The sequence below is a fragment of the Molothrus aeneus genome, chromosome 3, assembly GCF_037042795.1.
Source record: "Molothrus aeneus isolate 106 chromosome 3, BPBGC_Maene_1.0, whole genome shotgun sequence".
Taxonomy (NCBI): domain Eukaryota; kingdom Metazoa; phylum Chordata; class Aves; order Passeriformes; family Icteridae; genus Molothrus; species Molothrus aeneus.
In genome coordinates this window covers 104,596,238-104,623,086 of record NC_089648.1, presented here as the reverse complement: position 1 = coordinate 104,623,086, position 26,849 = coordinate 104,596,238, and the positions used below count along the sequence as shown (strand labels likewise).

General features: G+C 37.8%; 1 protein-coding gene across 1 annotated transcript in view; it reads right to left on the bottom strand.

Annotated features, from left to right (window-relative positions):
* Window positions 1–24,897, bottom strand: part of GRIK2 (glutamate ionotropic receptor kainate type subunit 2) — a 387,751-nt gene extending 362,854 nt beyond the window's left edge. The window contains exon 1 of the mRNA XM_066547537.1: window positions 24,817–24,897. The gene's annotated coding sequence lies outside the window, so the exon portion shown is untranslated. The remainder of the gene's footprint in view (window positions 1–24,816) is intronic.
* Window positions 24,898–26,849: the final 1,952 nt, after the last annotated feature.

Sequence of the window (26,849 nt, the reverse complement as noted above, 5' to 3'; positions counted from 1 at the left end):
CTAGCATGTTGAGGGAGGAAATTCTTACCCTCCAGTTAGCACTGGTGAGACCACATCTGATGTAATGTGAGCAGTTCTGGGCTCCCGAGTACAAGAGACACATGGACAAACTGGAAAATGTCCAGCAAAAGGGGATGATGAAGGAACTGAAGGATCTGCCACATGAAGAAGGGATGAGAAATCTGGAACTGGTCAGCCTGGAGAACAGATGTCACAGGGAGGAACTTATAAATGTATGTAAACATCTGAAGGAAGGGTGCAAAGGAGGTGGATCTAAGCTCTATTCAGTCGTGCCCAGGGACAAGATCAGAGACAAAAGCCACCAACTGAAACAGAGGATGTTCACTCTGAACATCAGCAAATTCTTTTTTTACCATGGGCATAAGCAAACATCAGCACAGGTTGTCCAGTGACTGATTGGAGTCTCCCACCTGGAAGGTATCCACCTCTCTAGACATGGTCCCAGGCAAAGAGCTGCAGGTGGACTTGCTTGATTAGGGAGAGGGTTAGACTAGAAGACCTTCAGAAGTCCTTTCCGGCCTCAACCATTCTTTTTGATTTTCTTGTATCTCCCCCAGTCCACTCTATTCTGGATGATTTCTAAGTACCTCAAAACTTCTTTTGCCAGTGCTTCTAATTGGTCAATATCACTGCATTACAGGGAGCAGAACTGTAAATAGTACAGCAAATACTACAAAAGTAGTAGGTGGAAGGAAAGACTACTATTACTGTTTTCAGGTTCCCATCTTGTTCAGAAATCCCAATATGATCTCCTTTGCAATAGCATGATATTGTAGTTTCATATTTGTTGTGTCACAATAATATCTATGTCCTTTTCTGCTACCCCTGATTAGCTGCTTCCTCATTTGCACTTGCTGAACTACTCATTTACTCCCAAGTGTAGAAAACTGTGCTTGTATAATATCATTCTTATTTTTTTCCAAAACACTACTTCAACTTATTGAGACACATTCTAAATTATGGGCCTAACCAGGAACATTTCTTCAGTTGCTCTAATATAGCCTTCATGAAACATTTAAACGAGGCATCCAAGTCATTAATATTTGCAATAGTAAATATACAATAGAAGCCTAGCATGTCATAAAGAATTATAAAGAAGTCTTTTTTTTTCTTCTTCTCTCCTTGAGGTTCAACAGCATATCAATAAAACTGTTTTGCATCAACTTCTACATTCCATTTTGCTTACGCCAGTGTCATGTCTTGTTCAGGTTTATTCTTAGAAACTCTATAGTCTTGTTTATGAATACTAATATATTTTATCAAGTGTCTTATCCTTGTGCTTTGTTCTTTGAGCCCAATAGAATTTCCCCTCCCCCACTTAAAAAAATATAAATAGGAACATGTAGTTGTCAATTTAATATATTTGGTTTTTTTTATTTATTTTGTGTCTCTAGCTTTTTACAAATCCAGTGTTAATTTAGATGCATGGAAGAAAAATATTAATAGATGGACCAATAAAGCCCTCTGACTATAAAAATAATCTTTGAAAAAAAATAAAGGCAAAACCTAAGTGGGGCAAATTACATGACTGGGACCTAGTTTTGCATCTAAACTTAGAAGCAGTCATAATGGGTACAAAATTAAATAATTTAAGGAACCCCAACAAAACCCAAACAAAACAAGACAAAAACACTACCAGTTAATTTCTACAAGTACAATACTTAAACATCTATGAGAAAAATTCCTGGTTTATATCCTAAACAAGAACTGTATACATCACCTAATTCTAGAGCTCTAAACAGCCCTATGGTTGACAATAAAAGTAAGACTTTCATTTAATCAGTGGGTAGTGGAAGTTTCTCTAGTATGAGATAATGCCCAACAGATAGGCAACCTTGAACTCTAAATATGGAAGAGGGAATTCTAATAACGGGAAGAAACTTCAACCAAATTTTTACTCAAATAAGATTTAAACTTCAGCAATAAGATCAGAATGAAATGGATGATCATCATTGTGCTTTTTTCGTGTCTCTCTCAGTAGATATCACAGAAACAATTAATATTAATCATGCATCAATGAGCTGCAACAGTTTTTGTACAGCTGTACTGTTACATTGCCAGTATATTGGCAATTACGCCCAAACTCTCCATACATGGGGAACTTTGTTGATCACATCTACAATATTAAAAGATAACTGATTTCCAAGTGCCTGAGTTATTTATTCATTGTGAATTTAGAGAAATAATTTTCAAGAGGAATATCATAGCAGGGGACTTAGGTACTAGGTTGTTCAAAATGCCTAATCTTAAAGTGATAATATAAACAGGATTCATAGATGATGATTTTGTGGTTAATATACAGCTGAGAATTGACTTTGATCCTCAAATATGCAGGCATTTAAACCAAGTAATCTATTATATAGTCTGATGAATTATAATTAATCCTATTTCTTTTCCTGGGATTTAGAAATTGACACAAATCCACTGTCAAGATTCAGCTATATGGCACTGCATAGCCCATACTAGTTGTGGTGATAGCCACTCAGTAGCTACACTGTCAGTACTAGCTACTCATTAGGACAGCTGATAAAGTGTGCTCCATTGACTTCAGACTCAGAACAGAAGAATTAAAGTGTACTAGTGTGTAGAAAATTACAATATCTGTGCAGCGTCTGAATCTCTTTGAGGTTTTGGAAAGTGAATTTCACCCAAAGCAAGCCTATGCTTCTAATCTACCTTGAAATTATTTTAGTTAGACTATGTAAAGTATATTTGGTCTATTTCAGAGGAAGAAAGGAAAGGAAATTGCTCCACTATTCAAACCTAAGCAGTTTATCAGATATGGAAAGTCATTTCTAGTATGTGAAAATACCCCCTGGGGCACATTCCTCTACAATATGCATCTTAAGTAGATAGGAAGTCACATACCATGGCATTATATTATAAAATAGAATAATGACCTACTTTAGCAATGATAACCATAAGTGAAGTAATGGGGCCACAAAAATATGTAAAAATAAACACCTTTATTTAGTATTTCTAACTCTTTTTTACAGAATCACAAAACTGTTTAGGCTCTAAAAGACTTCTAAGATCATCAAGTCCAACCATTAACCTGGGGCAGCCACGCTCATGACTAAAATATGCACCACATCCACATGACTTTGAACATTTTCAGGGATGGTAATTCCACCACTTCAATGGGTAATCTGTTCCAATGCCTGAGCACCCTATCAGTGAAGAAATTTTTCCTAGTATCTAATCTTCCCTAGTGCAACTTGAGGCCATTTCCTCTTGTCCTCTCATTTGTTACCTGGGGGAAGTGACTGACACCCACCTCACTACAACCTCCTGTTAGGCAGTTGTAGAGATCAATTACTTCTCTCCTTGAGCCTCCTTTTGCCCAGGCTAAACAACCCCAGCTCCCTCAGCTACTCCTCTTGAGACCCGTGCTCCAAAACCTTCACCAGCTCCATTGCCTTTCTCTAGATATGCTCTGGCATCTCAACATTCTTCTTGTACTGAGGGGCCCAAAACTGAACACAGGTTTCAAAGGGCAGTCACACCAGTGCCTAGTACAGGTGGCCAATCCGTCCTACTCCTGCTGGCCACACTATCTCTTATACAGCCAGGATGCCATTGGCCTTCTTGGCCATCTGGGCACACTGCTGGTTGTCAGTCATCTGGCTGTCAACCAACACCTCCAGATTCTTTTTCTTCGGCTCACTTTCCAGCCAAGACTTTCTCTGCCTCAAGCCTTTACCCCTACATGGAGTTGCTGTGACTGAAATGTAGGAACTGGCAGTTGTTGAATCTCATACAATTGGCCTTGGCCCATTGATCCAGCCTTCTTATCATCTATCAGATCAACACTCCCAACTTATTGTCATCTACAAACTTATTGAGGGCGAACTCAGTCATCTCATCCAGGTCATTGATAAAGACATTAAGCAGGACTGGCACCAACACTGACCTCTGTGGAACATCACTTGTAACTGTCCCTCAGCTGGATTTAACTCCATTCAACACCACGCTCTGAGCCAGCCATTAAGACAGCTTTTACCCAATGAAGAGTGCACCATGAGCAGCCAGTTTCTCCAGGAGAATGTGGTGGGAAACCATACCAAAATTCATGGCCCTTCCTGACCATTAAGCCTGTCACCTTGTTGGAGAAGGAAATCAAGTTAGTCAAGCAGGATCTGCCTCTCTTAAACCTATGCTGCCTGGCCCAGATCTCCTGGTTGTCCTGCATGTGTCTCATGATGGCCCTCAAGATGATCTGCTCCATGACCTTCCTTGGCACCAAGGTCAGATTGACAGGCTTGTATTTCCCTGAATGCTCCTTCTGACTGTTCTTGTATGTGGTCACCACCTTTGCTAACTTGTAAAAAACTGGGACATCTCTGATCATGATGGAGTGTCTTGGTGAGCACTTCCACAAACTCCTTCAGTACCCTTGGGTGGATGCCATCCAGCTCCATAGATTTCGGCATGTCTAAGTGGCACAGCAGGTTGCTGACCATTTTATCCTGGTTTATGGCAGCTTCAGTCTTCTCTTCATCAGTACCTTCCAGCCTAGGGGACTGGGTACTCAGGTTGCTCTATTAAAGACTGAGACAAGAAAAGACCTGTCTTTTCCTTACACTTTGTCCTTCTGCATCTAGTAAAGGACAGAGATTCTCTTTAGCCCTCTTTCTGTTAATGATGTACTTGAAAAAAAGTACAAAGTTTTGTTGCCTTTCACAGTAGCAGATGGATTAGGCTTTAGATGGGCTTTGGCCCTGCTAATTTTTCCCCTGCATAAACTCACAACATCCTTATAGTTCTCCTGAGTGATCTGCCCCTTTCTCCAAAGGTATTACGCTTCATTTTCTTTTTTTTTTCTTTTTTTTTTTCTTTTTTTTTTTTTTTCTGAGTACTAGCCAAAGCTTTCTGTTCAGCTAGGCTGGTCTTCTTTTCCAAAAACTCATTTTCTAGCCCACGTGGATGCCTGCTCCTGCCTCTCTAGGATTTCTTTCTTAAAGCATATTCAGTCTTCCTTTACTCTTTTGTCCTTCAGAACTGCCTTCCAATGAACTCTTACAACCAGTCTTCTAAAGAGGCCAAAGTCTGCCCTCCAGAGGTCAAGATAGCAGATCTGATGATCCACCTGTTTATTTCTTGAAGAATCAAAGACTTCATATTTTTGATTGCTATGCCCAAGACAATCTCTGTCACATCAGCCACCAGTCCTTCTCTCTTCACAAATAGCAAGTCCAGTGGGACACCTCCCATGGTTGGCTCACTCATCCAATACTTTTTACATTTTAAGCCTCTTTTTAGAATCTTATGTTCCTTAATTTCTTTGTTAACATTCATTTGCTGGAGACAAAAGTCAGCTTCTGGGAGAACAGCTTAAGCATTGTAGTCAGCACAATTTGAATATTTAGTCAAATACCTTGTCAAATTAGAATCTGACTTAGAGAAGCCATTTCATGATGTGCAAGGACTCCCTTCTCTGGAGAGTGTCCTAGTACCTATATGCAAGCTAAGAAATGAAGATCACATTTCAGAGATGAGAACTGCTTAATGGTACAGGTTTGGACAGCCACAAAAATAATCTTTATCGTTTAATTACAAGATATGGTTGAAGTACATTGTAAGGAAAATCTCCTCTAAGTGAAAGGGACAAAGAAGGACTTCTTTCTCATTATTTGAAATTGCTGAAACTAGAATTTTGAAGTTACTGACAGAAAAAAAAAAGGTGGTTGGACATATTATTTTGAAAGAAAGTTCAGGACAAGCAGGAGAGAATGAAATCAGTGCATTAAATAGCAGAACCTGGACCTGAAACTGAAAATTAGGAAGTATAAGAGAAACCAAGAAGCTGTTCCAGAATTGACAGTTTGATGGCTGGGAGGAAGGGAGGAACTTAAGAACAGTATTAGAAGGGAAATAAAATATTCTAAACTTACTGAAATTTCTTGAAAGCTACAATAAGATACTAGAAGTTGTTGGCATAGATGCCAGGAGTGAAAACTTCTGAAGATGTTAAGAACCACAGTAGCTATCTTTGGATAATTTAGGGGCGTTTGGTTCTCCTTAACACTTCTCTTAGAATAACAGGAGTGTATGTGCATGGTTCTCATGCACACACACTCCTTGTATAATGCAAAACATTTTAAGCCATCATTCTGGAATCTGTAGATTTAGCGTTTTACTCTTAACTTGACATGTTTCTATGTCTATAAATGATGGACATTGAGGTCTTGAAAACACAGAGGATCAGATTCAACAGTTCAGTGAGCCAAATGCCCTGCCTACAAAGAAGCTGAGAAACTTTCCAACTTCCTAGATGTCCTACCAAAAAAAAACCAAAACCAAAAAACAAAAATCCCAAAAAACCCCAACCAAACAACCAAAAATCGCCCAAAAACCAAAACCACCACCACCAACAAACAAAGCAGTATCCCTCCACCTTAAATGTTTTATTTCTTACTCCTAATAGATAAGAGGCATTACTCCAGTATCTTTTGATACAAAAGAGTAGCATCTCTATACATATCCTTTTCTAAACACAGCATTCCCTTTTAGAAGCAGTTCAGGAAGAATATCTAAATCAAATGCAAATTCTTATCTCAACAGGGTGAATTTATAATGAACAGTAGAGGAAGGAGACAAGCATATCATATCAAGACTTAATTTGAAGTCAATGCTTTGCTTTTTTCAGACTTGACATGAATCCAAGAAGGGAGAACTAGCATTAATGATACTCTCATCTTTTATGTTTTATTAACAAGTCTTTTACAACTGGAAAACAAACAACAACAAAAAAAAGGACAGGGAAAATTCTAAAAATCAATGAAGACAGAATTGAGACAAAGCACAAAAAAAGTACAATCAAGTGAAAGCTAGCTCTTACTAACAATAATTTCTTATACATGTCACTGTAATTTAAATAGCTGGAACACATACGAACAAATGCAATAAATCTGAGTTTTCCACTTTTAACCAGAGATGAGAACATTTCCACAAATTATAAGAATATTTTTGTGTAACTCCCTACATTTTACAGTAGATAGCACTGTGAGTCAGATGATTAAATAAAGTTCAGAACTTTGAACAGCAGGTTTTACCACAGGTCCCACAGGCAAAAGAATGGAACCAATAATTCCATATGGTCTTCTCTGTAGCAGGTAAAAGGTGTCTTTGAACAGTCTAAGCAGTTGGTTTATAACACCCAAAGGAGCAGAACAAACTTGGATTGAATCATTTAGATGATATTTGAAACCCACATATCTGTAACTAATACGAAGACTGCCCTGTCTGTTACCAAAAAAACCAACTGACATTGGTGTTATTTACTCTTTTGTTTGTAACAGACCTTGAAGGCAGTGTTATTTGCTGTTTCATTGTTAACTGCCAGTTTGGGAATTAGGTATTTCAAAATTTAATTACTTTCCCCCTACATTTTTACTTTAGGAAAGCCATAAATAAATGTCTACAAGAAAATAAGAATTTGAAGTATTTCCAGTTGTAGCCATTCAGAACCCAAAAATACTTTTAAGACTCTAAATGCCACTAAATGCTAATATCACCCTCACACAACTGGCTCAGCTGTAAAACAACCTCCCCTCTGCTCGGGAAGGTATCATTCATCCCTTCTGATGGGCTGTAACTGGCTCAGGTGTGAAAATGCCCTCCAGGGAAGTGCTGGGACATTCACACATAGGCCTGAGGGTATTCATCCCTTCTTACTGATTCAGTCACACTGATGTGAGAGGCAGCTTCATGTCTCAGAAGGTGTCCTAAAACATCAAAGAATCCCAAAGTGCCCCCAGACTAATTTCTGGGGATTTCCATCAGAGGATTGTGGTAGGTCTATGCAATTCAAAAATCAGAAAAATAGTAGCAATGATACAACAGAAAGTAAAGTAAAAACTATGGTAAAAGTCTGGATTGATGCTACTCATGATACCTCATTGGACTCTGAAACTCCCTCAAACTACCTATCTTAGTTATTAAAGAAAACAGGCTTTTATCAAGTGTATAATCATTAAACCAGAAGAATTTGGTCTTGTTCTGCACTTCCATCAGAACATTATGGTACAGAATTTACAAACAGATGATTTCAATCAGCATAACCTAACTGCCTTCACTTTGGCATAGAGACATGGTATTATTTCCACTTCATTGGCCAAAAATCCATGAACTTAGGAAGCTTTTCCAAGAATTTTTTCAAAATTATTCCTCATTTGCAGATTATTTTTGTCTTACTTTTCCTGTCACACATTTGATTGTTCAGGTGTGTCCCCCTTTCTGTAAGTATGTATTTGGCACTCAATATCTCACTCCTTGGCTTTTAAATGCTAAAATGCTGATTGTGAATGAATTTTCCTAAGGGAAAAGAAATAAATCCACTCTAAACAAATTCCATGTCTTCTTTCAAATTTATCCCTAAATCTCAGGAGATAAATAGCTAATATATTAGTCCAGAAACAGTTTGATTAAATGGAGGTTTTATCTTATTCTGTGAGATAGGAATAAGGAAGTAATAAGAAATAAGTAATAAATTTTGCTAACACATCTGGTGCTGGGTCATCACCAAAGACAGATGAATAAAAGTTAACAATTTTCCATAATGAGAGCTGTGAAACTTTGATGTGTGTGTTTGAAAATAAATGCCATCTATAAATGAAGAAATTTCACTGACACTGACGGGCCCAATACAGCTGAGAGTTTCGGGGGAGACATTTTTCATCAAACTTATTAATATTTAAAAAGGTGTGAGTCCACCTTTTTTTTTTCTGATTTGCATTTTTAGTGAGATTCTAATATTCAATATACTCTATGAATCTTCAACCACTTTGAGACTGGGAGAGACAATAAATGCCAGGAATTTGAATCAAGGAAAAATTCCTTACACCAATGATCATAGAATCATTTAGGTTTGAAAAGACCTACAAGATCATTGAGTCTAACCATAAACTCAACACTGCCAAGTCCACCACTAAACCATGTCCCTAAGTGCCACATCTACATGCCTTGACAGTTAAAGCATCTGAAGATATACTATACTCCTATACTTCAAAGATTTATTATTTTGTCATAGTTTAGAGATTTTCACAGTGACAATACCAGGCACATCACTGCCACACTGACCATCACAGCTTTGTTTCAAAGTGCAGAGGAAAAACAGTTCTCACTCTTTCACAGTGGTTAAGCATTTGTACACCACTTTGAACTGAACTTCTGGAATAGGACTTCTCTGTCCAAATTTAGACATCAGCATCCAAAATAGCTGTCTAGACTCCTTTAAAGTCAGTCACAAAGAGTAAGCTTTCTTACAAAGAGATTGATCTGACCCATTTACTCAACTAGTCTAGGATGAGGCAACTGAAAATAAGTCTGTCTTCAAGACTGAGTGCAATAAACACTTCTGCTTTTTAGATTATTAAGTAGCTTGGAGGGTTTAATTTTAAATTAAAACATAAATAATTTATCAAGAGAAATTTTATTTTGCTTTTTTTTATACTTAAGTATATGTATGTGATTACAATGTACGTGTTTATTTCTATACTTCCCTATCTTTAAAAGGGCAGTGTAATATAGGAATTAAATTCCAAATTGTGTCAAGGAACAGGGGATAGAAAATACCACTTTTCATATGAGAAAATATTCATCAGAATAATTATTCATCAGAATAATTTGCTTCTATATTATAGACCATTTCTTCTATTCTTTATTTTCTTTGCAGGGATTTACAAAATTCTTTAATTCTATTTTATAAGCATAAGTGCCTGTACAAAACAGTAAAATACACTACCCTGAAAATTATTAAACCAGCATATAATTTACCAACCTTGCACAAATGTACCCCATTTCTTTATTAACTGCTATTTAACTATTCATAAAATCTATTCATCATAGAAGAATTTTCTCAAACTTAACATTCCAAAGTTCCTGGGAAAAACACACTAGCCTGTTGAAATGTCTTGAAAATTTAAAATGCTGATAGTGTTAGGCCAAAGAAAAGGAATGTGCACCTATGCCAGGGATGCTCAGAGCACATGCAGTGTTAGGATCCTTAGACATGCACAAACTGTGAATTTCAGCATTCCTAATTGTGACAGTAAGATAATATCATATTGTCATGGTTTGACACTGGGACAATGCCAATGCCTCCATGAGAATACCCTCTCCCTGGTTTCTGCTGTGAGATGTGACCAGGAATAAGCAAAGCAGGCTCCCACTTAGGAAAGGAAAAAAATGTATTAACTAAACTACAAGGGAAAGAAAAAAAAAAAAAGAAACACATAAGGAAAATGAAAACTTCACAGATACATCTCCTCCTCCTCCCCACCAAATTCCCAATACAATACATCCCCCAAATCATCGACTCTTAGTCCGGCACCACCCTTCAGAATACTCAATCCTCAGTTCATCAAGAGGAGAAGGAGTCCTTCTTGTGCCAATGGTGACCTCTTCCCTTCATGTCCAGCGCTCTCACCACTGAACACTGACCAGAGCTGCTTCTAGGGTCGACTTTTAAGGATGCTTCGTCCCACTCCAAAAAGGCACAGTCTCAACTTTGGGACATCTGTCCCCCCCATATTTTTCACTCCTTGGGGCCGAGGGGTACCCACACCGAACCCTCTTGGTCCTGAGGCATTGCCTCCCCCTAGAATGCAGTCCCTGTATCACAAGGAAACGTGGCTCTGTCCACGGCTACACAAAAAGAGTCCAGCGTAAGCTACTCCATCATCTCTTCCACCTGAGTTCTTCTCTATTTCTCTCGTGACCCATTTCCTCTTATCTCATCTCTATCTCTCTTCTCATTCAGCTCCAGGAGGGTTAGCATTTGTAAGGTTTCCATCATCCAAGAAAAGGGTTAAAAATCTGAGGCTCTGTCTGTCCAGAACTCCCACGGCTGCCCAGCTGGGCACCTTCTCACTGCCTCCCTTCTCCTTCTCGGCCAGCCAAGCACAGGCACAGGCTCTCTCTCTGTCTCTCCTGGGGCAGGGTGGCTGCCCGATGCCTCTCAGGGCTCCTCCACCCTTCCATCCTGCAGGGGCCTCCCCCTCCCTTCTGTCCAGGCCCCGGCCTACCTCACCCGGCCGCATGGCTGCCCCTGCCCGCCCAGCCCGCAGCCGGGCAGGGGAGCTCTGAACCTTTCCCTGACCGGAACCCAAGAGAGCCTCCCAGGGGAGAGCCCTGCTTTAACCCCGTGTGCTCAGAGGCGCATCCAATGTCCCAATGGCCACATTAGGTGCCAATATTAAAATCTGAGCATCCATTGGCCTAACCACAGCATCCCAGAAAACACATTTCCTGTCAAACCACCACACATATATAATGGAGGACGAAATTCTAATTTTTTTAAACTTTCGCATTGACTTTACCCTGCAAAGAATGGATAGCTAGCCCAAGGCGGAACTCAATGCCAAATTCACTGCCTATTTTCTGGCAAGAACACTCATTTGGTGCTGTGACATAAATACCCTGCATGTCTGAATATGGCATTTCATTAAATTCAGTATAAAACCTTCTTTTTCTGATTGACTTAGAATATATTCCAGACCTGAAAAAGTGGGTAGTTAGGTGAAGAGAATAAAGAAAGAGGATTTCATATAAAGCATCTCTTATCTTGGTTTTGCTCTGCAAATGTCACTCTGTTACTTAGATTGAAATTCTGGAACATAATAAACTGGGAAATAACCTTAATAAGACAAAAATACTCTTATAGTAACATCCTGAACAAGCTAAATTTATGGTCAAGAAGACCTAGAAAAGACCTAGAGAAGTTTAGGCCTGATTTGAAGTCAGCAGACAACTACAAACTCTCTCACATAATTCTTGCAAAATTTTAAATTAAAAATTATAATTATTTTATGAATTATAAATTTTAGATTCTTGTTGCATTTAGAATTGCTTCAGAAAGGAAAGGGCTCTTTTTTCCCAAGGCTGGGACTTTAAGAGATAAACTCAACTCAGCTAAAACAATAGAATATTAAATGGGAACAGCAACTATGTTCCATTTAATATTTGACTTTTATTTTTGTTTTAGTTTTGAGCCTCTAGCTCTTCCCTCAGTTAAAAGACTCTTGAAAGACTTTCCCACATGCAGTGTAAATGCATTAATTTGCTCAGGTAAGGGCATTTTGTGCAATTTTCATTTTATTTTATTTTGTTCTTGGGACCAAATATTTATCTCATGCAGTTGCATAGATCTTACTGTCTGAGTTACAGTGAAATATTTATTCTAGAACTAACCTTGAGCCTTTTAAGGGAACAATGGGTTGAATGTTTCTCTGCTATTATCCCAACATATTTTTGGGTTGTTGTATCATATTTGTAAGAAACAATAGCTACCAATTATCAAAATACAGATTTCAGACCAAGAGCTTTCATTTTAAAGTGCATACATTCATACATGGTTCATTCAATCAATACTAAAAATATAATGAGCAAACTGGGTGGCCAATCCAGATCACATCTAAAATGTTTGAAGTATGACTTCAACAAGAGTCATTTTGTTTTCAGAATTGTTCTACTATTAGATCATCACATTGTGAAGCATAGTTGCATAATATATTGTACTAGATTAAAAAAAAACAAAAAACCCAAACAAACAAACAAAAAAAATTGGAATCTCAGCAGTGCAACTGCTTTTGTTAAGATTGCATCAACAATTTAACAAAAAATATATTCATAGGTCACAGGAGGGAAGAAAGCTTTTGTTGTCCATCTTTCTACCATTACAGGATTACTCTTATGTTTACTAACCTGCAGCAGCACCAAACTATCGTAGGTCATTGACAAACTATTTAGATCATTAACAAATGTGTTTATTGAGAAATTATCCAACAAACCCTGTGAGAAGAATGTGGGCATCACTCTTGATACTACAGTGAGTTCCAGGTTTTGATTTCTTTAGAATTTGCCACTTGCAAGGGTGCTTGGGGATTTTTAATGACATTTGTTTTCTTGATTATTGAAATAACAGCTACAAAATCTTTATAGATGAAAACAGCTAAACAGGCTTTGGCTGAAATTTCTGTTAAATTTAGCTTTACAAGATAAATAATATTAAATCCAGTAATGTCTGAGGATTATAGTGCAAAGGACTGTATTGAAACCAGATAATTATTTTTACAGACACTTAAAGCTGTCTATATGTGATACACAAGGAATCTTCTTGACTGAAATAATCATCCTGTTGGAGCTCTTTCTCTTTGAGTGTTTTAAAGCCCTAATAATGAAAGGTCTCATCAGCTATTTGTGTTTACACTATTGCTTAGGAAGGCTTTGATGGTGCTTTAGAACTGACAAAGGCTTTTTGAAGATGGATTCTCATGTTCAAAGAAAAAGTGACAAGATCATGTTCAGGTTGAAGCAATTGCTTCTGTATTCCATAGTGCTTTTTTTTTTTCCTTTTAAATGAGCCTTCGAACTTCAGAGATACCAAGGTAACTGCTCTGTGGCAATGCCACTCATAACCCAGAATTCTTATTAGAATGAATTGCTAAAGTCTCCATCCTGCTGCAGTATCTGAGCACTGATGATTTATATATTTATATATACATATATATATATATATAAATATATATTTCTAAAATATTTTGCTGTGGGAATTTCCCAAGAATCTCAGAATCTTTACTGGATAACTAGGTATGTGATCCATGAAATTATGAGGACCTGGTAGGAAATTGGTCAGAATACTCATGAATTCTGCTCTAAGAAAATTTGAATGGATGACACAAACAGCTAAATCCTAGAATGTTTATGCTCACAACTAGTCAGTTTATCTTTTTCTTACTTTTTTTAAACTAAAACTAAGTTCTTGAACATCTAAAAATAGGTTATGAAACGGTCTCCATACATGGATAGAAATGTTTCATTGCTGTGGTATATAAGGCTGGCTAAAGAACTGTTGCAATTTCTCTATAATAGCATGTGGTGGTTTGACAGGAAATGTGTTTTTTGGGATGCTATGTTTTTGGCCAATGGATATTCAGACTTTAATATTGGCATTTAACCTGGCCATTGGGACATGGACACGCCTCTGAGAACATGGGGTTAAAAGCAGAGCTCTCCCCTGGGAGGGTCCTCTTGGGTTTCCGGCAGGAAAGAGTTCGGGTCTCTGCCCCGGCCCAGCTGCTGGCTGGGCAGGGGGAGGGGAAAGCCATGAGGCCGAGAGAGGTAGGCCTGAGCCCCGGGGTGGAAGGGTGGAAGAGTGAGAGAGAGAGAGAGACACCGGGAGCCATCGGGCAGCCCCCCCTGAGAGACACAGAGAGAGAGAGAAAGAGAGCCGCTGCCTGGGACTGTAACCTTGAAACTGGATAAACATGGGCCTGTGCCAGCAGCACGGCTGGGACGGAGAAGAAGGGGGGGGTTCAGCCAGCCGCTTGTAGGAGCTTTTAACCCCTTTTTGGAGAATGAGAACTTTACAGAACATTGACCTTTCCTAGAAGATAGAGTAGAAGATGAGGAAGGAAATGGGCCAGTGTGAGAGAGGTCTGGGCGAGTGAGAGATAGTGGAAGAATAGAGAAGAATCCTAGTGGGAAGAGATGATGGAGTGGCTTTTGCTGGACTCTTTTTGTATAGCCATGGACAGAACCATGTTCCTTGTGACACAGAGACTGCATTCTAGGGGGAGGCAATGGCCACAGAACCAAGAGGGTTCAGTGTTGGTGCCCCTCGGCCCCAGGGGGTGAAAAAATATGGGGGGGACAGGTGTCCCAAAGGAGAGATTGTGGGGACAGGTGTCCCAAAGGAGAGACTGTGCCTTTTTTGGATCGGGACAGAGCATCCTTAAAAGACAACCCTAGAAGCAGCTCTGGTCCGTGTTCAGTGGTGAGAGCACTGGACATGAAAAGGAAGAAGTCAAGACGGCAGATGTACTCCAGGCGGTGCCACGAGTGACACAGAAACACACGAAGCTTCAGCTGTGTTTCCAGGGGAAGCCCATGGCACAAGAAGGACTCCTCTCCTCTTGACGAACTGAGGATTGATTGTCTAAAAGGTGCTGCTGGACCGAGAGTTGGTGATTTGAGGAACAAATGTATTGGGTTGGAAATTTGGTGGGGGGAGGAGGAAATGCATTTGTGAGGTTTTCATTTTCCCTGTGTGTGTGTGTTCCTTTTTATTTGTAGTTGTAGAGTAGTTAATAAAGTTCTGTTTTCTTTTCTTTCCTAAGTAAGAGCCTGCTTTGCTTATTCCTGGTCACATCTCACAGCAGCTACCACGGAGAATGTATCTTCATGGGGGTACTGGCATTGTGCCAGTGTCAAACCATGACATAGCAGTAAATAAAGTTTGGAAAGCTGGGGAGTCCCTGATAAATGTGCATATAAAAGACTTTTCCAGTGAGTCTCAGGTGGACTTTGGGACTAAAATGGAAAGAAAATCATTAGCAAGTTAAAATCTCAGGACCTGCACTTTTAATATTGCCATAAAGTGGTTTAGAGATTGCAATATGATGTCAAACCACAAGAGATATCAGCGCAGAAACAGGTGCTGATCTACATTCATAGTCTGTCCTGAAATCATTTAAATGAACATAGATGAGGTAAGAATATAGAAAATATCAGCAAAGTCTTCAATATGCTAAGGAATCATGAAAAAATTGAATTACCATATGAATATGAGAAAGAGAAAACAGAAACAAAAGCAGGATTTAAAAAAAAAGCAAATTGAAATTTCTGTTCTGAGGAATGATACACATTCAGTTTACCAAATTACAATACAGATGAAGTAAAATCAAAAATTTAAAAAAATAGGAAGAGAGATAAAAATTAAGAAGGAAAATACAATCGACAAACCAGATGAGATCATACAAATTGGTTTCACTTGAAAATTTGGCATTCTTTAGAGAGGAAGAAACACAAATCCTCTTGATAACACTACAAATGTCAAAGCCCTGGGTCTAATGTAGCACCCAAGCCAAGGGCAGGAGGCCCCCAAAGTGCATTCTCACAGCCTTTCTCCCAGCAGTCAGGTTTGAGACCATATAGCTCTGCCATATCAAAGCTGACCTTAAACACAGACAGTTAAATCCTAAAGAAGAGGGAGGAAAAGGGTTGCAGAGCTTTTGCACCTTACTCAGGACCCTGAATATCAAATATCAAGCCAAATATAAAGCCAGATACAGAGTTAAATTAATTAAAATTTCTACAAAATGAAGTATCATTAAAGACATTTAATGAGTATCTTCTGGGTATATTTAAGGGTATCTTCTCATTCTTGCTATGTGTTCTACTTCTTGGCTGGATTTTTTTGAAACATAATTGAAAATAAAATGAGAGAAAATAGATAATGGGCATTGAATCAATACTTATAGTCCAGTCTGTATCGAAAAACACAAAACAAAAATTAGCAAAATAAATCAAAAGGAAATACTGAAGGCAGGATGTTCTCAAGAGCTGTGGAAAGAAGGACAGCAGAGTACAATTAGCTAGTCAAAAAGCAGACTGCAAACTTGTGCTTCTTGGCTTAAAAGCATGTATGCACAGCTACAGTAAGAGAAAGTGGCAGCTGTGCATGGCTACTCTTTCATTGCTGCTGGGAAACTAAAATTGAGAGGACAAGACATCATACACTAAAAGCAAGATAAAACCCTTTGGCTTTAAACAACTTTGAAGCAAACACTAATTAAGTTCCATGAATGTCTACTACCATTCTGAGTGTGGGTGGTTGGCCTAAGATGGGGGGTTTTGCCCTCCAGTCCTCTGAGAAGAAATAAGTACATGACCCACATTCTTTCAAAGTCTCATAGATCCTGAATTCATCCTTGACATATTTACCAAAATTCTTAAACTCTTCTAATTTTTAACTTCTGCAGGCACATTCCACCTGTAGGTGAGAATTAGTTTTTGTAAAAATAAATTTCACAGAGTCTTTAGTAGAGTAAAATACCTGATTAAACTTCTTCCCAAAAAACAAACAAACAAACAAACAAACAAACAAAAAACAAAAAACAAAAAAAAAAAAAAACCAACCTGAAACAGAAGCAATATGCATATTTAGCACAAAGTATTTTCTTTTCATCATGGGCTCCAGCTGTGATTCTATATAAACTAGGAAGACAGGCAGTTTAAGAGCACTGTATGCAAAGGTCAGTGTGGGTTTGTTATTCAGTGTTCAATCTAATAAGGATACAGAAGGCACAGTGGAAAACCTGACTAACTGGACAGTGTTCAATATATTATATTGTGAAGAGATAGTCATAGTAATTATGTAAGTTCAATTGATAAATAATTAAAATTACTAGAAAAGAACAAGTAGTAGGTCCCTTTGGATTTCCATGTAGAAGAAAAGCTTTTAAGAAGTACACTGGGTTCATTACACAAAAGAAAGCAAGAGTGTGAGAGTCATATTCACAGTGACAAGATATTAATTCTGAAATGATAATTACATTCAAAGTCAGTAGATCAAAACTGAACTGTGCAAACAAATCTGGTATGGTTCTCCTCTTTATAATAGCTCTGTTGAGATTAGTTGTGGGCAAAATTCAAAGGTTTAAAAGTTCACTAGTGATACACATTCTACATTTTAAATTTGTACTTTAGTATTAGTTTACAGTTTTAATGCCAAGATAAGGTGAATATTCTAGAAAGTGATTATGCTTTATTTCCTGGTCTCCTACACAAGAGAAGAGCCAAAGTTACAATAATATTTTAGATCATCACATGCCAACTAGTCACTCGTTAAAGAAGCCTGTTCTCCTTTTCTTTATTTAATCTTCATATGGCTCTCACCCATCTTCTTCTGCCTATTGTTCCCATCAACAAAAAGAATCCATTTCATTAATTTTTCCACCTTCTTGACTTTCACAAGGTTAAGAAGAATGTTTGAGGTTTTTTTTCTTTTGAAAAGCTATTGGACAAAAAGCTTCAGCTCTCTGACCCATAGAATATTTTGGTAGTCAAGGAAATAAGGATTTTTTTGCCATTAACAGAAGAAAGATTCCTTTGCAACTGACCAGAAAAATAGTGAAATCATATGCATATTGTGGTTTTATTCTAAAACGAATCATGTACTGAGGAAGTTCCAAACTAAAGTCATATTCACCCATTGTCATTAGTTAAATTGCAATTTAGTTCTACAACTTAAGAACAACTGATACTGCAGTTCCTCACTATTGGATCCACACCTAAATTATATTTTCAAGTTATTATCATAATTACTGAAGAAAATAGGATAGCCACAATATTTTGCTCATAAAGTCTACATCAACATTTTAGGACCAAAAGCTGCAAGATATTTTTCAGAGGCCTCGGGGGAGAGGGCCCTCCTAGAGTAGCTCATAGACACTCTGATCACTCTACTAGAAAGTAGAAGAGGAAATCAAAATAACGTGTTTGGATTACCTCTCAATGCCATTCTCAGCAGGGCTTTGTCCTTTCAGAAAGACACATTAGAATTATCCTTCTCATTGGCATCAAAATATCTCCAGAGCAGGACATATGACAGAGTTATGCCCAGCCTTCCTACATTTCAAGAGCAGATGTATCCCAGCAGCCACAAACTAACCATCCCTGGACTGACTCTGATGAGGAAAGAGCCTTTGAGATGCAGCACTGTGTACCAATTTCTAGCAAATATTTAGGTTTTAGCGAGAAATTAAATAACAGACAACCTGAATTTAAATCTTTACAATAAGGTACCAAACCTTGTCAATTTTACTTTTTGCTCTACAGTCAAAAAATATTCTTCTGTCTAAACCAGTAGAAGACACTTATGGTGAAAATGAAAGACGCAGTGTATGTTTTAAGGCATGGTTAACATTGTACATGAGTGGCAAAATTTTGGTGTTTCAGGCCAATAAAAACATTCAAGTTAAGTCTGCTTGACTTGCAAAAACTATACTGAGGTAAAAAACAAATTATAGGAACTGGGTATTTCACTTCTAAAAATTAACCCTCTTCCAGGCATACACATGTTCCACTTTCTCACTGATGTACCGGTACTTTGCAGCAGCAAATGACAGAATACATCTCATACAAAAGAACTCTATATTTCAGCTATTTCTTTAAAAGAAAAGCCAGCATAAATATTTCACTATTTTAAATTCAACAGTTATCAAGACAGTACCAGATGTAGATTTATCCTAGAGATTTTATGTATTTTGAGGCAGCATGTCTCATAAAAACTGCAATAAATATGATAATTTTTAATGTCTTTATGCTTTAGTTTCATGCTTTATCAACTTATAAAACAAAGATTAAATGTATATGGATATTATACTCTCAGATATTGCTTGCAAAAGTGTTATAATAAGAAGAATATCAAGATTAATATTTCAATAAAGAGTGAACAACTATTTTTCATTTGATATTTGGAATGGCTAAGTCTTTGGCCACTAGATGTACTATTGAGGAACATTAATGGAATTTGTTTGATACGATGATTTCACCTTCATTTAAATCTTTTGGCAGTAGTAATTTTGGATTTTCTGTAGATAAGTTTACATGAAGACACTGGGCATTCTTTTTTCCTGTTAAAAAATCCTGATTCAGAGGCAGATGGCTAAAGTGACACACTCTTTAGCAGGGGTGGAAGGGTGAGGAGTAGAGGTATTCTTTTTTCTTTCTATATGCCAGTTGTCTAAGAGGATGAAGAGAACTTTGATCTTTCAGGTGAACTGAAGTGCAGAGTAAGAGGGATGTAATTAATAGTCTCTGAACAATTTCAAACAGGTTGCAGGGAATAATTGATGATATTTTCATAAATGTTTTCTGTGAAGGCTAGATTTTGCTTTTAGGATATCCACGTTTTGCAACAAAGCAGACTGAGTCTCATTTGCATGTTGATTATGTATCACATTAAAAATAAACCTGTATGCTTGTATTTCTTGTGCCTTGATGAATGCAATCACCTGTAATAAAATCAAGGAACAGGGCCTCCATATTGCTGTTTTTGTAGAAGGAACACACATGGTGCCAAGTTCAGAAGTTACAACATATGGTAGCATAAGAGTTCCAGGATTGTTTCATTGGGAAAGCACATGTATGTTGTTTCTACCAAAATTAGTGGCAACTACTGTGCCCTCAGGTGAGTCATAGCCAGCTTGAATGTGTTTGTCCATCTTGCTTTCCTCTCTGCCAGTTCAATCAGCAGTTTGCAATCAAATCTTTGTTTTGGATAATAAATCACTGACAAGTAAAGGCTAAGAAAATATCCTCCAGGATTTCTCACAGCCTCCAGATGCTGGCCCAGTGATGTAATCAGTGCATACCTCTGCCAGTGCTTAATCATTCACAAAACCATTACAAACTCCAGGATGCTGCTGGACCATATGGTCCAATGTGGGACCTCCATATTATGTAAATTTTTAAAAATTAAATTCCCATTGTGTTCTCCAGGACTACAATTTTCTTGCCTTTGGAGCACCTGTTCTACCAGCTGTTCAGAAGATGTTGCCTTACAATGTAAGAATGTCCACAAAGGTAGAAATAACCCTGTCCCAGAAATGGAGAGAGAAGGTTATTGCATATTCCAGATCTCTGGCCAGTGTAGGAGATGTATTCTTAGTGTTAGTTTACATTTATATGGCAGTATCTATACCTTTGTGAGAGAGTGAAACCCTACTAGGAGTAGTATACTCCAATTTATAGCTAATGCCTGCTTTTGAGGTGAAAACCTCAGGATAAGCAAATGCCAGTGTATTGACTTTGTCTGTTCCCTCATTCAAGAAACAAACTTTTAGAGCACCTCCAGGCTGAGGAAATTGGGGTTTTTTTCTGTCCAGAAAAGACAGAAAAATTGCATGGAGATCTCACAGCAACCTCTCAGTACCCAAGGGGGTCCTACTGGAAAGCCAGAGAGGGGCTTTGCATAGGAACTGCAGTGATAGCAAAATGAGTAATGGATACAAATTGAAAGGGGGAAATTCAGGTCCTTCAGCTGAATTCAACAAGACTCAGAAAATGTACTATTTCATTTTTTAGTTGATTGCAGTGACTACCACCCCTCTGTAAATGAAAATGTCTAACTAGTTTTCTATTTTGTTTTCCTTCATGTTCCAGCTTTTCTCCTACATTAGAGACCTCACTAATTTTCTTCTACTAGACTGCATATTTGTATAAAAATAGTTGACATGACTGCATTTTCACAAGCAGTTTATGTTGAAACTCTTTTATTCACTACAAGTCCTAAGTGTTCTCAAAATCACCATTTGCAGTTTTACTGGCAAAAACTGAATCCATTATTTCTAGATGTGAAAGTAAAGCAGTTGGCCATTTAATCATATTTTGTCTTAACATGTCAGCTGTATTCAACTTTTTAAATTGTTATTCAATGTTTACTCATTCCTCAGCATCATTTTCTATTATGCCAATTTTCCTCATCTGAAATTTTTGCTGATTGTGCTCATCCCTGTGAGAGTTAACTCATTTTCTTGATAAAGATCATTGTTCATATAGATATACAGGAATTTAACAGGGATATTGGACTTACAGAGAGAAATAAATGTGCTTTCTGGACATACTAGATGGTAGAACCCCAAATTTTCCATGTTAAAATATGTGCATCTTCCTCACTTCCTCATTTATTTACCATTTTGTAATATAGGAATTAAGAGGTGCTGAGATTCTGAGGTATATGAATCAACATATTATTGATATACTGTATTTTAAAAAATGGCCTTAATACTGTCTGAAAGATTTTATCTCTGCAATCTTCTCTGTGAGACAATTATAGAAGTATCACTAAGTTGACATACAATATGTTCCATTTCATCAGGGAATGAGCTGAAATATATTTAGACTAGAGGGTTTTGCTACTTTATCTGCCAGTAGTATAGGTAAAGCAAAACTTTTGTCCAGATGGATGCTCACATGGCTGGATAAGTGAGCAAGTACGTGGATAGACGGAAGAAAAGACTTGCTAAAAGTGGTGCCCATTTCTCTGTTGACTCTACCAGGTGCACTGAGGGGTCTCTCACAAATGAATGCATGGAGAATAATCTCCCATGCAGGGAGAATATCTGTAGCAAGAGTGTGAGAAGTCACAGGCTTCTCAGGATTATAACAGGCACCACATAGACTCCTGAACATACTACAAATCTAAACAGCTCTTCATACATAACTTTTCAAAGATGCTATATTGCTTCTTCCATACCTCTTGTAGAACTTTGAGTCATTGAACAATTCACTCAGTGCAGGGATATTATAAATAGCTCCACCAAGAATTACAAAAAATCTGCAGAGCTGGCATGGGTTTTGACAGGTTTATGCTGATAGACTTTTTTAATGGATAGACTTAGTGCAGAAAAAAGTTTAGAGGTGTAAGATAGAGGTACTGTTCCAGAAAGACAAGCATGGCAATGACCATGACTTGCAGCATACTGTCTGGCTGCTGAACAGTTAAGAATGAAAGGTCAGCTGCATTGAGCCAAGCACATAGTTTAAAGCACACCTGAGAGAAATTTAACTGCCAGCTCCTCTGAACTTTTAGCCAAAAAAAGATAGAAGTGAAGGAATAAATCTTTCTTAAGAAAGACATCATGGTTACAGTCAGGAAAAAAGTGTAAGATGGTTGAAGCAAAAAGTGACCAGCTCATACCATGAGTGATGCAGCAAATATTTTTACCATGCACAGCATTGCACACCCCTATATAGCCAGTGAATTTGACTCACAACTAGACAGGTGGATGTTTAAACAGCTCACAATGAGAGGAGTGATCAAAAAACCTTCCACTGACTGCACTAAATCGCCATGAATCACACTGGGGAGAATGTGTTTACATAATTATATGTATACATACAGTTCACTTGCCAGATAATGCAGACTTTCAGAGGGAGCCATATGAGGCATGTGTTACCATTTACAAGAGATGAGGCAATTTAAATTCTTGGTCCTTTACTAATCATTCAACTCCACTTGAAAAAATAAAAAGTAACAGCTTCACTTGAACACTAATGTTACATGCTGGGAAGTGCTTTATTGCAGCTTGTAAAATTACCTTTGAGAGAGCAGAGTCTAAATGCAGACAATAACAGAGCCATGGATTTAAAGCATGCTTTTGTTTTGGAAAGTAGCTCTAAAAATGGCATCTTGTGGAGGTTCTCTCTTCGTTATCCCTACCACTCCAATTTAGCTCTGCTTAAGTGTCAAGTAAAAAAGATGTTTTCCTCACAGTTCCAGACTGTGTGAACTCACCCTCATGACTGCCTTGACAGCAAGTCAACCTGTGTTGCTTCCTGCTAACATATCAGTGCCAGCTCCACTGACCCGTGGGAAAGCTGAATTACATACAACTGTAAATAGGCACAGAGATTTATGGAGCATCTTTGGTTTTAACTCTGTCACTGGCCTGTGTCCAAAATCAATCTGGAGCATACATAAGAGAAGAAGGGAAGTGACAGAGAAGAGGATGTCATCACCAGTCAGCACAAAGGAAAGTCATGAGAAGTGCAGTGAAAGATGCTAAAGTGGAGAAGGGACAAGGCAGGTCCACATCCGAGCATGTCAGGCTTCAGCATGTCATGCTGAAGCTGAAGTCACAAGATTGTTGCTGGATGGGTAAATACGTGCTGAAGAATACACACCAAAACCCCAAAGGAATCAGTAGAAGATGAGAGGCAAGATATCTTGGCAGCTGTTAAAGAACTGCCCTCAAGAGCTGAATGAGATATGACATTGTTTGCCTCTTAGGGCCAGCTACACAGGCCTGTCAGAAGACAGGGTGATAGATATGGATGCCAATCTGAAGTATAAGAGAGGTGTTCGTGTGATCTCAAATAACTAGATTACTGACAGATCACAATCAGTCATTTGGATACCACCATACCTTGTTTCATTTACACTTAGCATGACATGACAGTCTTTACTAGACTACAAGGGATGCAAAAGAAAAGAAAATCTCATGTTCATTTCCAGGAGCATCCCAGAGGCTAGCCAGAAATTGGTAGTTAGTCATTTAAGTTATCTAAAATAGGGTACATCATCTGAGCCATTAAAAATTGGTTCAGAATAAATTGACATTGGTGCATTTGACTAAAAGAAAGGTCTAGCATGATTAGCCCAAATGTGCATATTTATATTGTAGAAGCATACATAATATTGGACTTCCTGCATATGCCAAGGCTGAAAACTCCAGTTCAAATCTCTGAGTCAGCTTCCATTTAGGCTCTTGAGCTATTCCTACAGGACTAATATACACAGTGTCTGAGCCCATAAAATGGCATGAGGACAACTGGCCCAGAACAGCCTATATCCATATGATTAAATTCCCTTAGCTTCGAAATAGGTTTGTCCATCCAAGTAGCTTTTCACACATGCTAACTTCCAGATCAGTCCTAGGAATTGTTTGGATGAACATTAGTTGACCCGGGCCAAGAGCAAACCAAGGAGCCTGATAAAAATTTAACACTATGGACAGTAACATCCCAGTGTTCAGTTCTATTCCCCATCACTGTTTATCAGCATAGAGATATAACTAGAGATGTACTCTTGTAGTCTGAAACCCAGGCCACAGTCATTTCCAAACTCTGGTTTCTGAGATTCAATATCCTTTGCTTCTCTCAGCTCTACCCTCACTCCTATTTTCCCCTTTTCACCCCAAGACAAAAGTGTGGCAATGCACTTGAAGCAGGATTGTACTTGGCTCCTGATGTTATTTGAATGGGCTACTCTAAGGCTCATTTACTTTAAGTACAGTGTGACCAGCTGGGTTTGTTGCAAACTGTGCTTGAACTCCCTGCCAAGTGCATTTACCCTTTTGCCCTTGGAAAACACCTCGTCTTCTTCTTGCCAGTACTCACCTGTAAGACCATGTCTTGTCAAATGACTATAACAGTGCTAAAAAGAAGGTCTCTTCAGACATTTAAGTGTTATCAGGTAGGTCAAAATTAGCAATAAAAATTGCTTACCTGTGTCTAGGCAAAAGAATAGGAACACCACTTTTCTGAGCAGCAGGAAAGGCTACCTAGTATCTTACTTAGTGCCCTTCACATATTTCTGAACTCAGCAGTTTAAAGGGAGTGAAGCTGAAGACCACAGAAGAAGGCTGAGGACACCAGCAGCATTTAGACAGGTCTTGTCTAAATGTTTGATTATGTTTGAAAATAGGGTTTTCTTCAGTTGCAAGCTGTTTAAGTCTTCTGTATCATCTTTCAGTCTTCATCCTTCCCTACATGTCACAACAGCCACATGTGAAAACAAAAAATCAAGTAAATAAAAAAAAGAGTCTGTCACAATTACAAACACACACACCCCAAAACACTTAAAAACAAGCAGACAACCAAACAAAGTTAAAAGAAAAAATCCAAAATCAAATCTACTCACTCTCAACACTTTTAGAAGACACAGGACTCCTATCTACTCTTTTGCAAATCACATTTTTTGAAAATACCTTGTTTATATTTTCATTTCTCATTTTAAATCATGAAGAAAACCACTGATATTATAACAATTTATTTCTGCATTTCTGATTTTCATGGGGTATGTCTAAGAATCAAATTAACAGAACAATTTTAAGTCAAGTGGCAAAAAAACATATAAAAATATGTTGTTCTCCAGTTTTCCTAATTTTTTTCCTATTTAAACAAATTGATAAGTGAATCCTGATAAACTGAACAACTTCACTTAGAAGCATGCACAGTGAAAATCTTAAAGCTTTTAATTAGACACTTGCTCAGTAGGGGTGAAAGTGTAATTTAAAAGACTCAGGGCAAAAGCTGAATTGTTAGTTTTATATTTTATCATAAACAAGCTACAATTAGACTAAATTAGTTAACAGCTTATTCATTAGCCTTCAATAGAAATTTGGGTGCACACCTACTCCAGGTTATTGTTTGCAACAAAGTATATACCTAGCTCAAAATAGTCATGCATAACAGTTTAAATAATAGATGTAGAGGTTACTTGTAGAGCTTGTGTTGGAAAGTCAAGTTTTTATGTGTTCAAGCCATTGAGTCAGAAAACAAAATAATTTTTTTATTCTTAAAGACATTGCACTAATAACTCTACATTTCCTAGACTTGTAATAGAGAACCACTTGCTTTCTGTTAAATGAATACCAGTGATAGTAAACCTAAGCATGCAATATTTCCATTATTTCAACGTTCTTCTTATTTTGTAATTTACACATAAAAGAGCACCTTTTTGGATAACAAGAAATAACAGCAAGAACGAACAAAAGTGATAGCTTGGCAGAGATCACCAAATGTGATCCCCCTTTGCAGCAGAACACAACAAAATTCCCACTCTTGGCAAATGTAAGACAAAGTTAACATGGTATCATACCTATCTGCAACCTAGAGAGGAAAATCTTGGTTTCACCCAAGTCAGAGGCAAAGCTCCTTTTGACTTTACTCAAGCCAGCATTATAGCCTCAGTAAATGAGAAATAAGCTCCTGGGATGTATCACTCATATGTTCCACTTGTTTTTCAGACTTCCCCAGGCATGAAAAAAGAAGTCTATTACTACTGGGCAGCACATCAGACCTCAAGACCAAGGAAAACCTCTGAGGAGGCATCACTGTAGCCTGTCAGTACTGCTAGCAAAGGGTATCTCGTTTCTATAACAATTGGCAAATAGCAGTATGGATGTGTAAGACAAGCAATGTCTCCTGTGATAAAAACAAATAATAGGGAAAAAATACTGCCAAGATATTATGGAGAAAAAAATTTTTGGGATGCAAACCCAAGCTCTGGAGTTCAGCTACTTTTACTGGTAATAGCTCAGAGGAAACCTAAGTTCTTTTCTTAAATCTTACTCAGACAAAACAATTCCGAGGACTGTGGGAAGGACAGAAAGATCTGGTGTTTTGATCTTCAGATAGTGCTAAGTTTTATCCTTTCTTTTTATGTGATCTCTATCTTAAATTTGGATGATAGAAGATCTTTTCTTTTAAACATAAGGCTAAAAAATAATTAAGCATTTCAGAAATTATGCTATAAT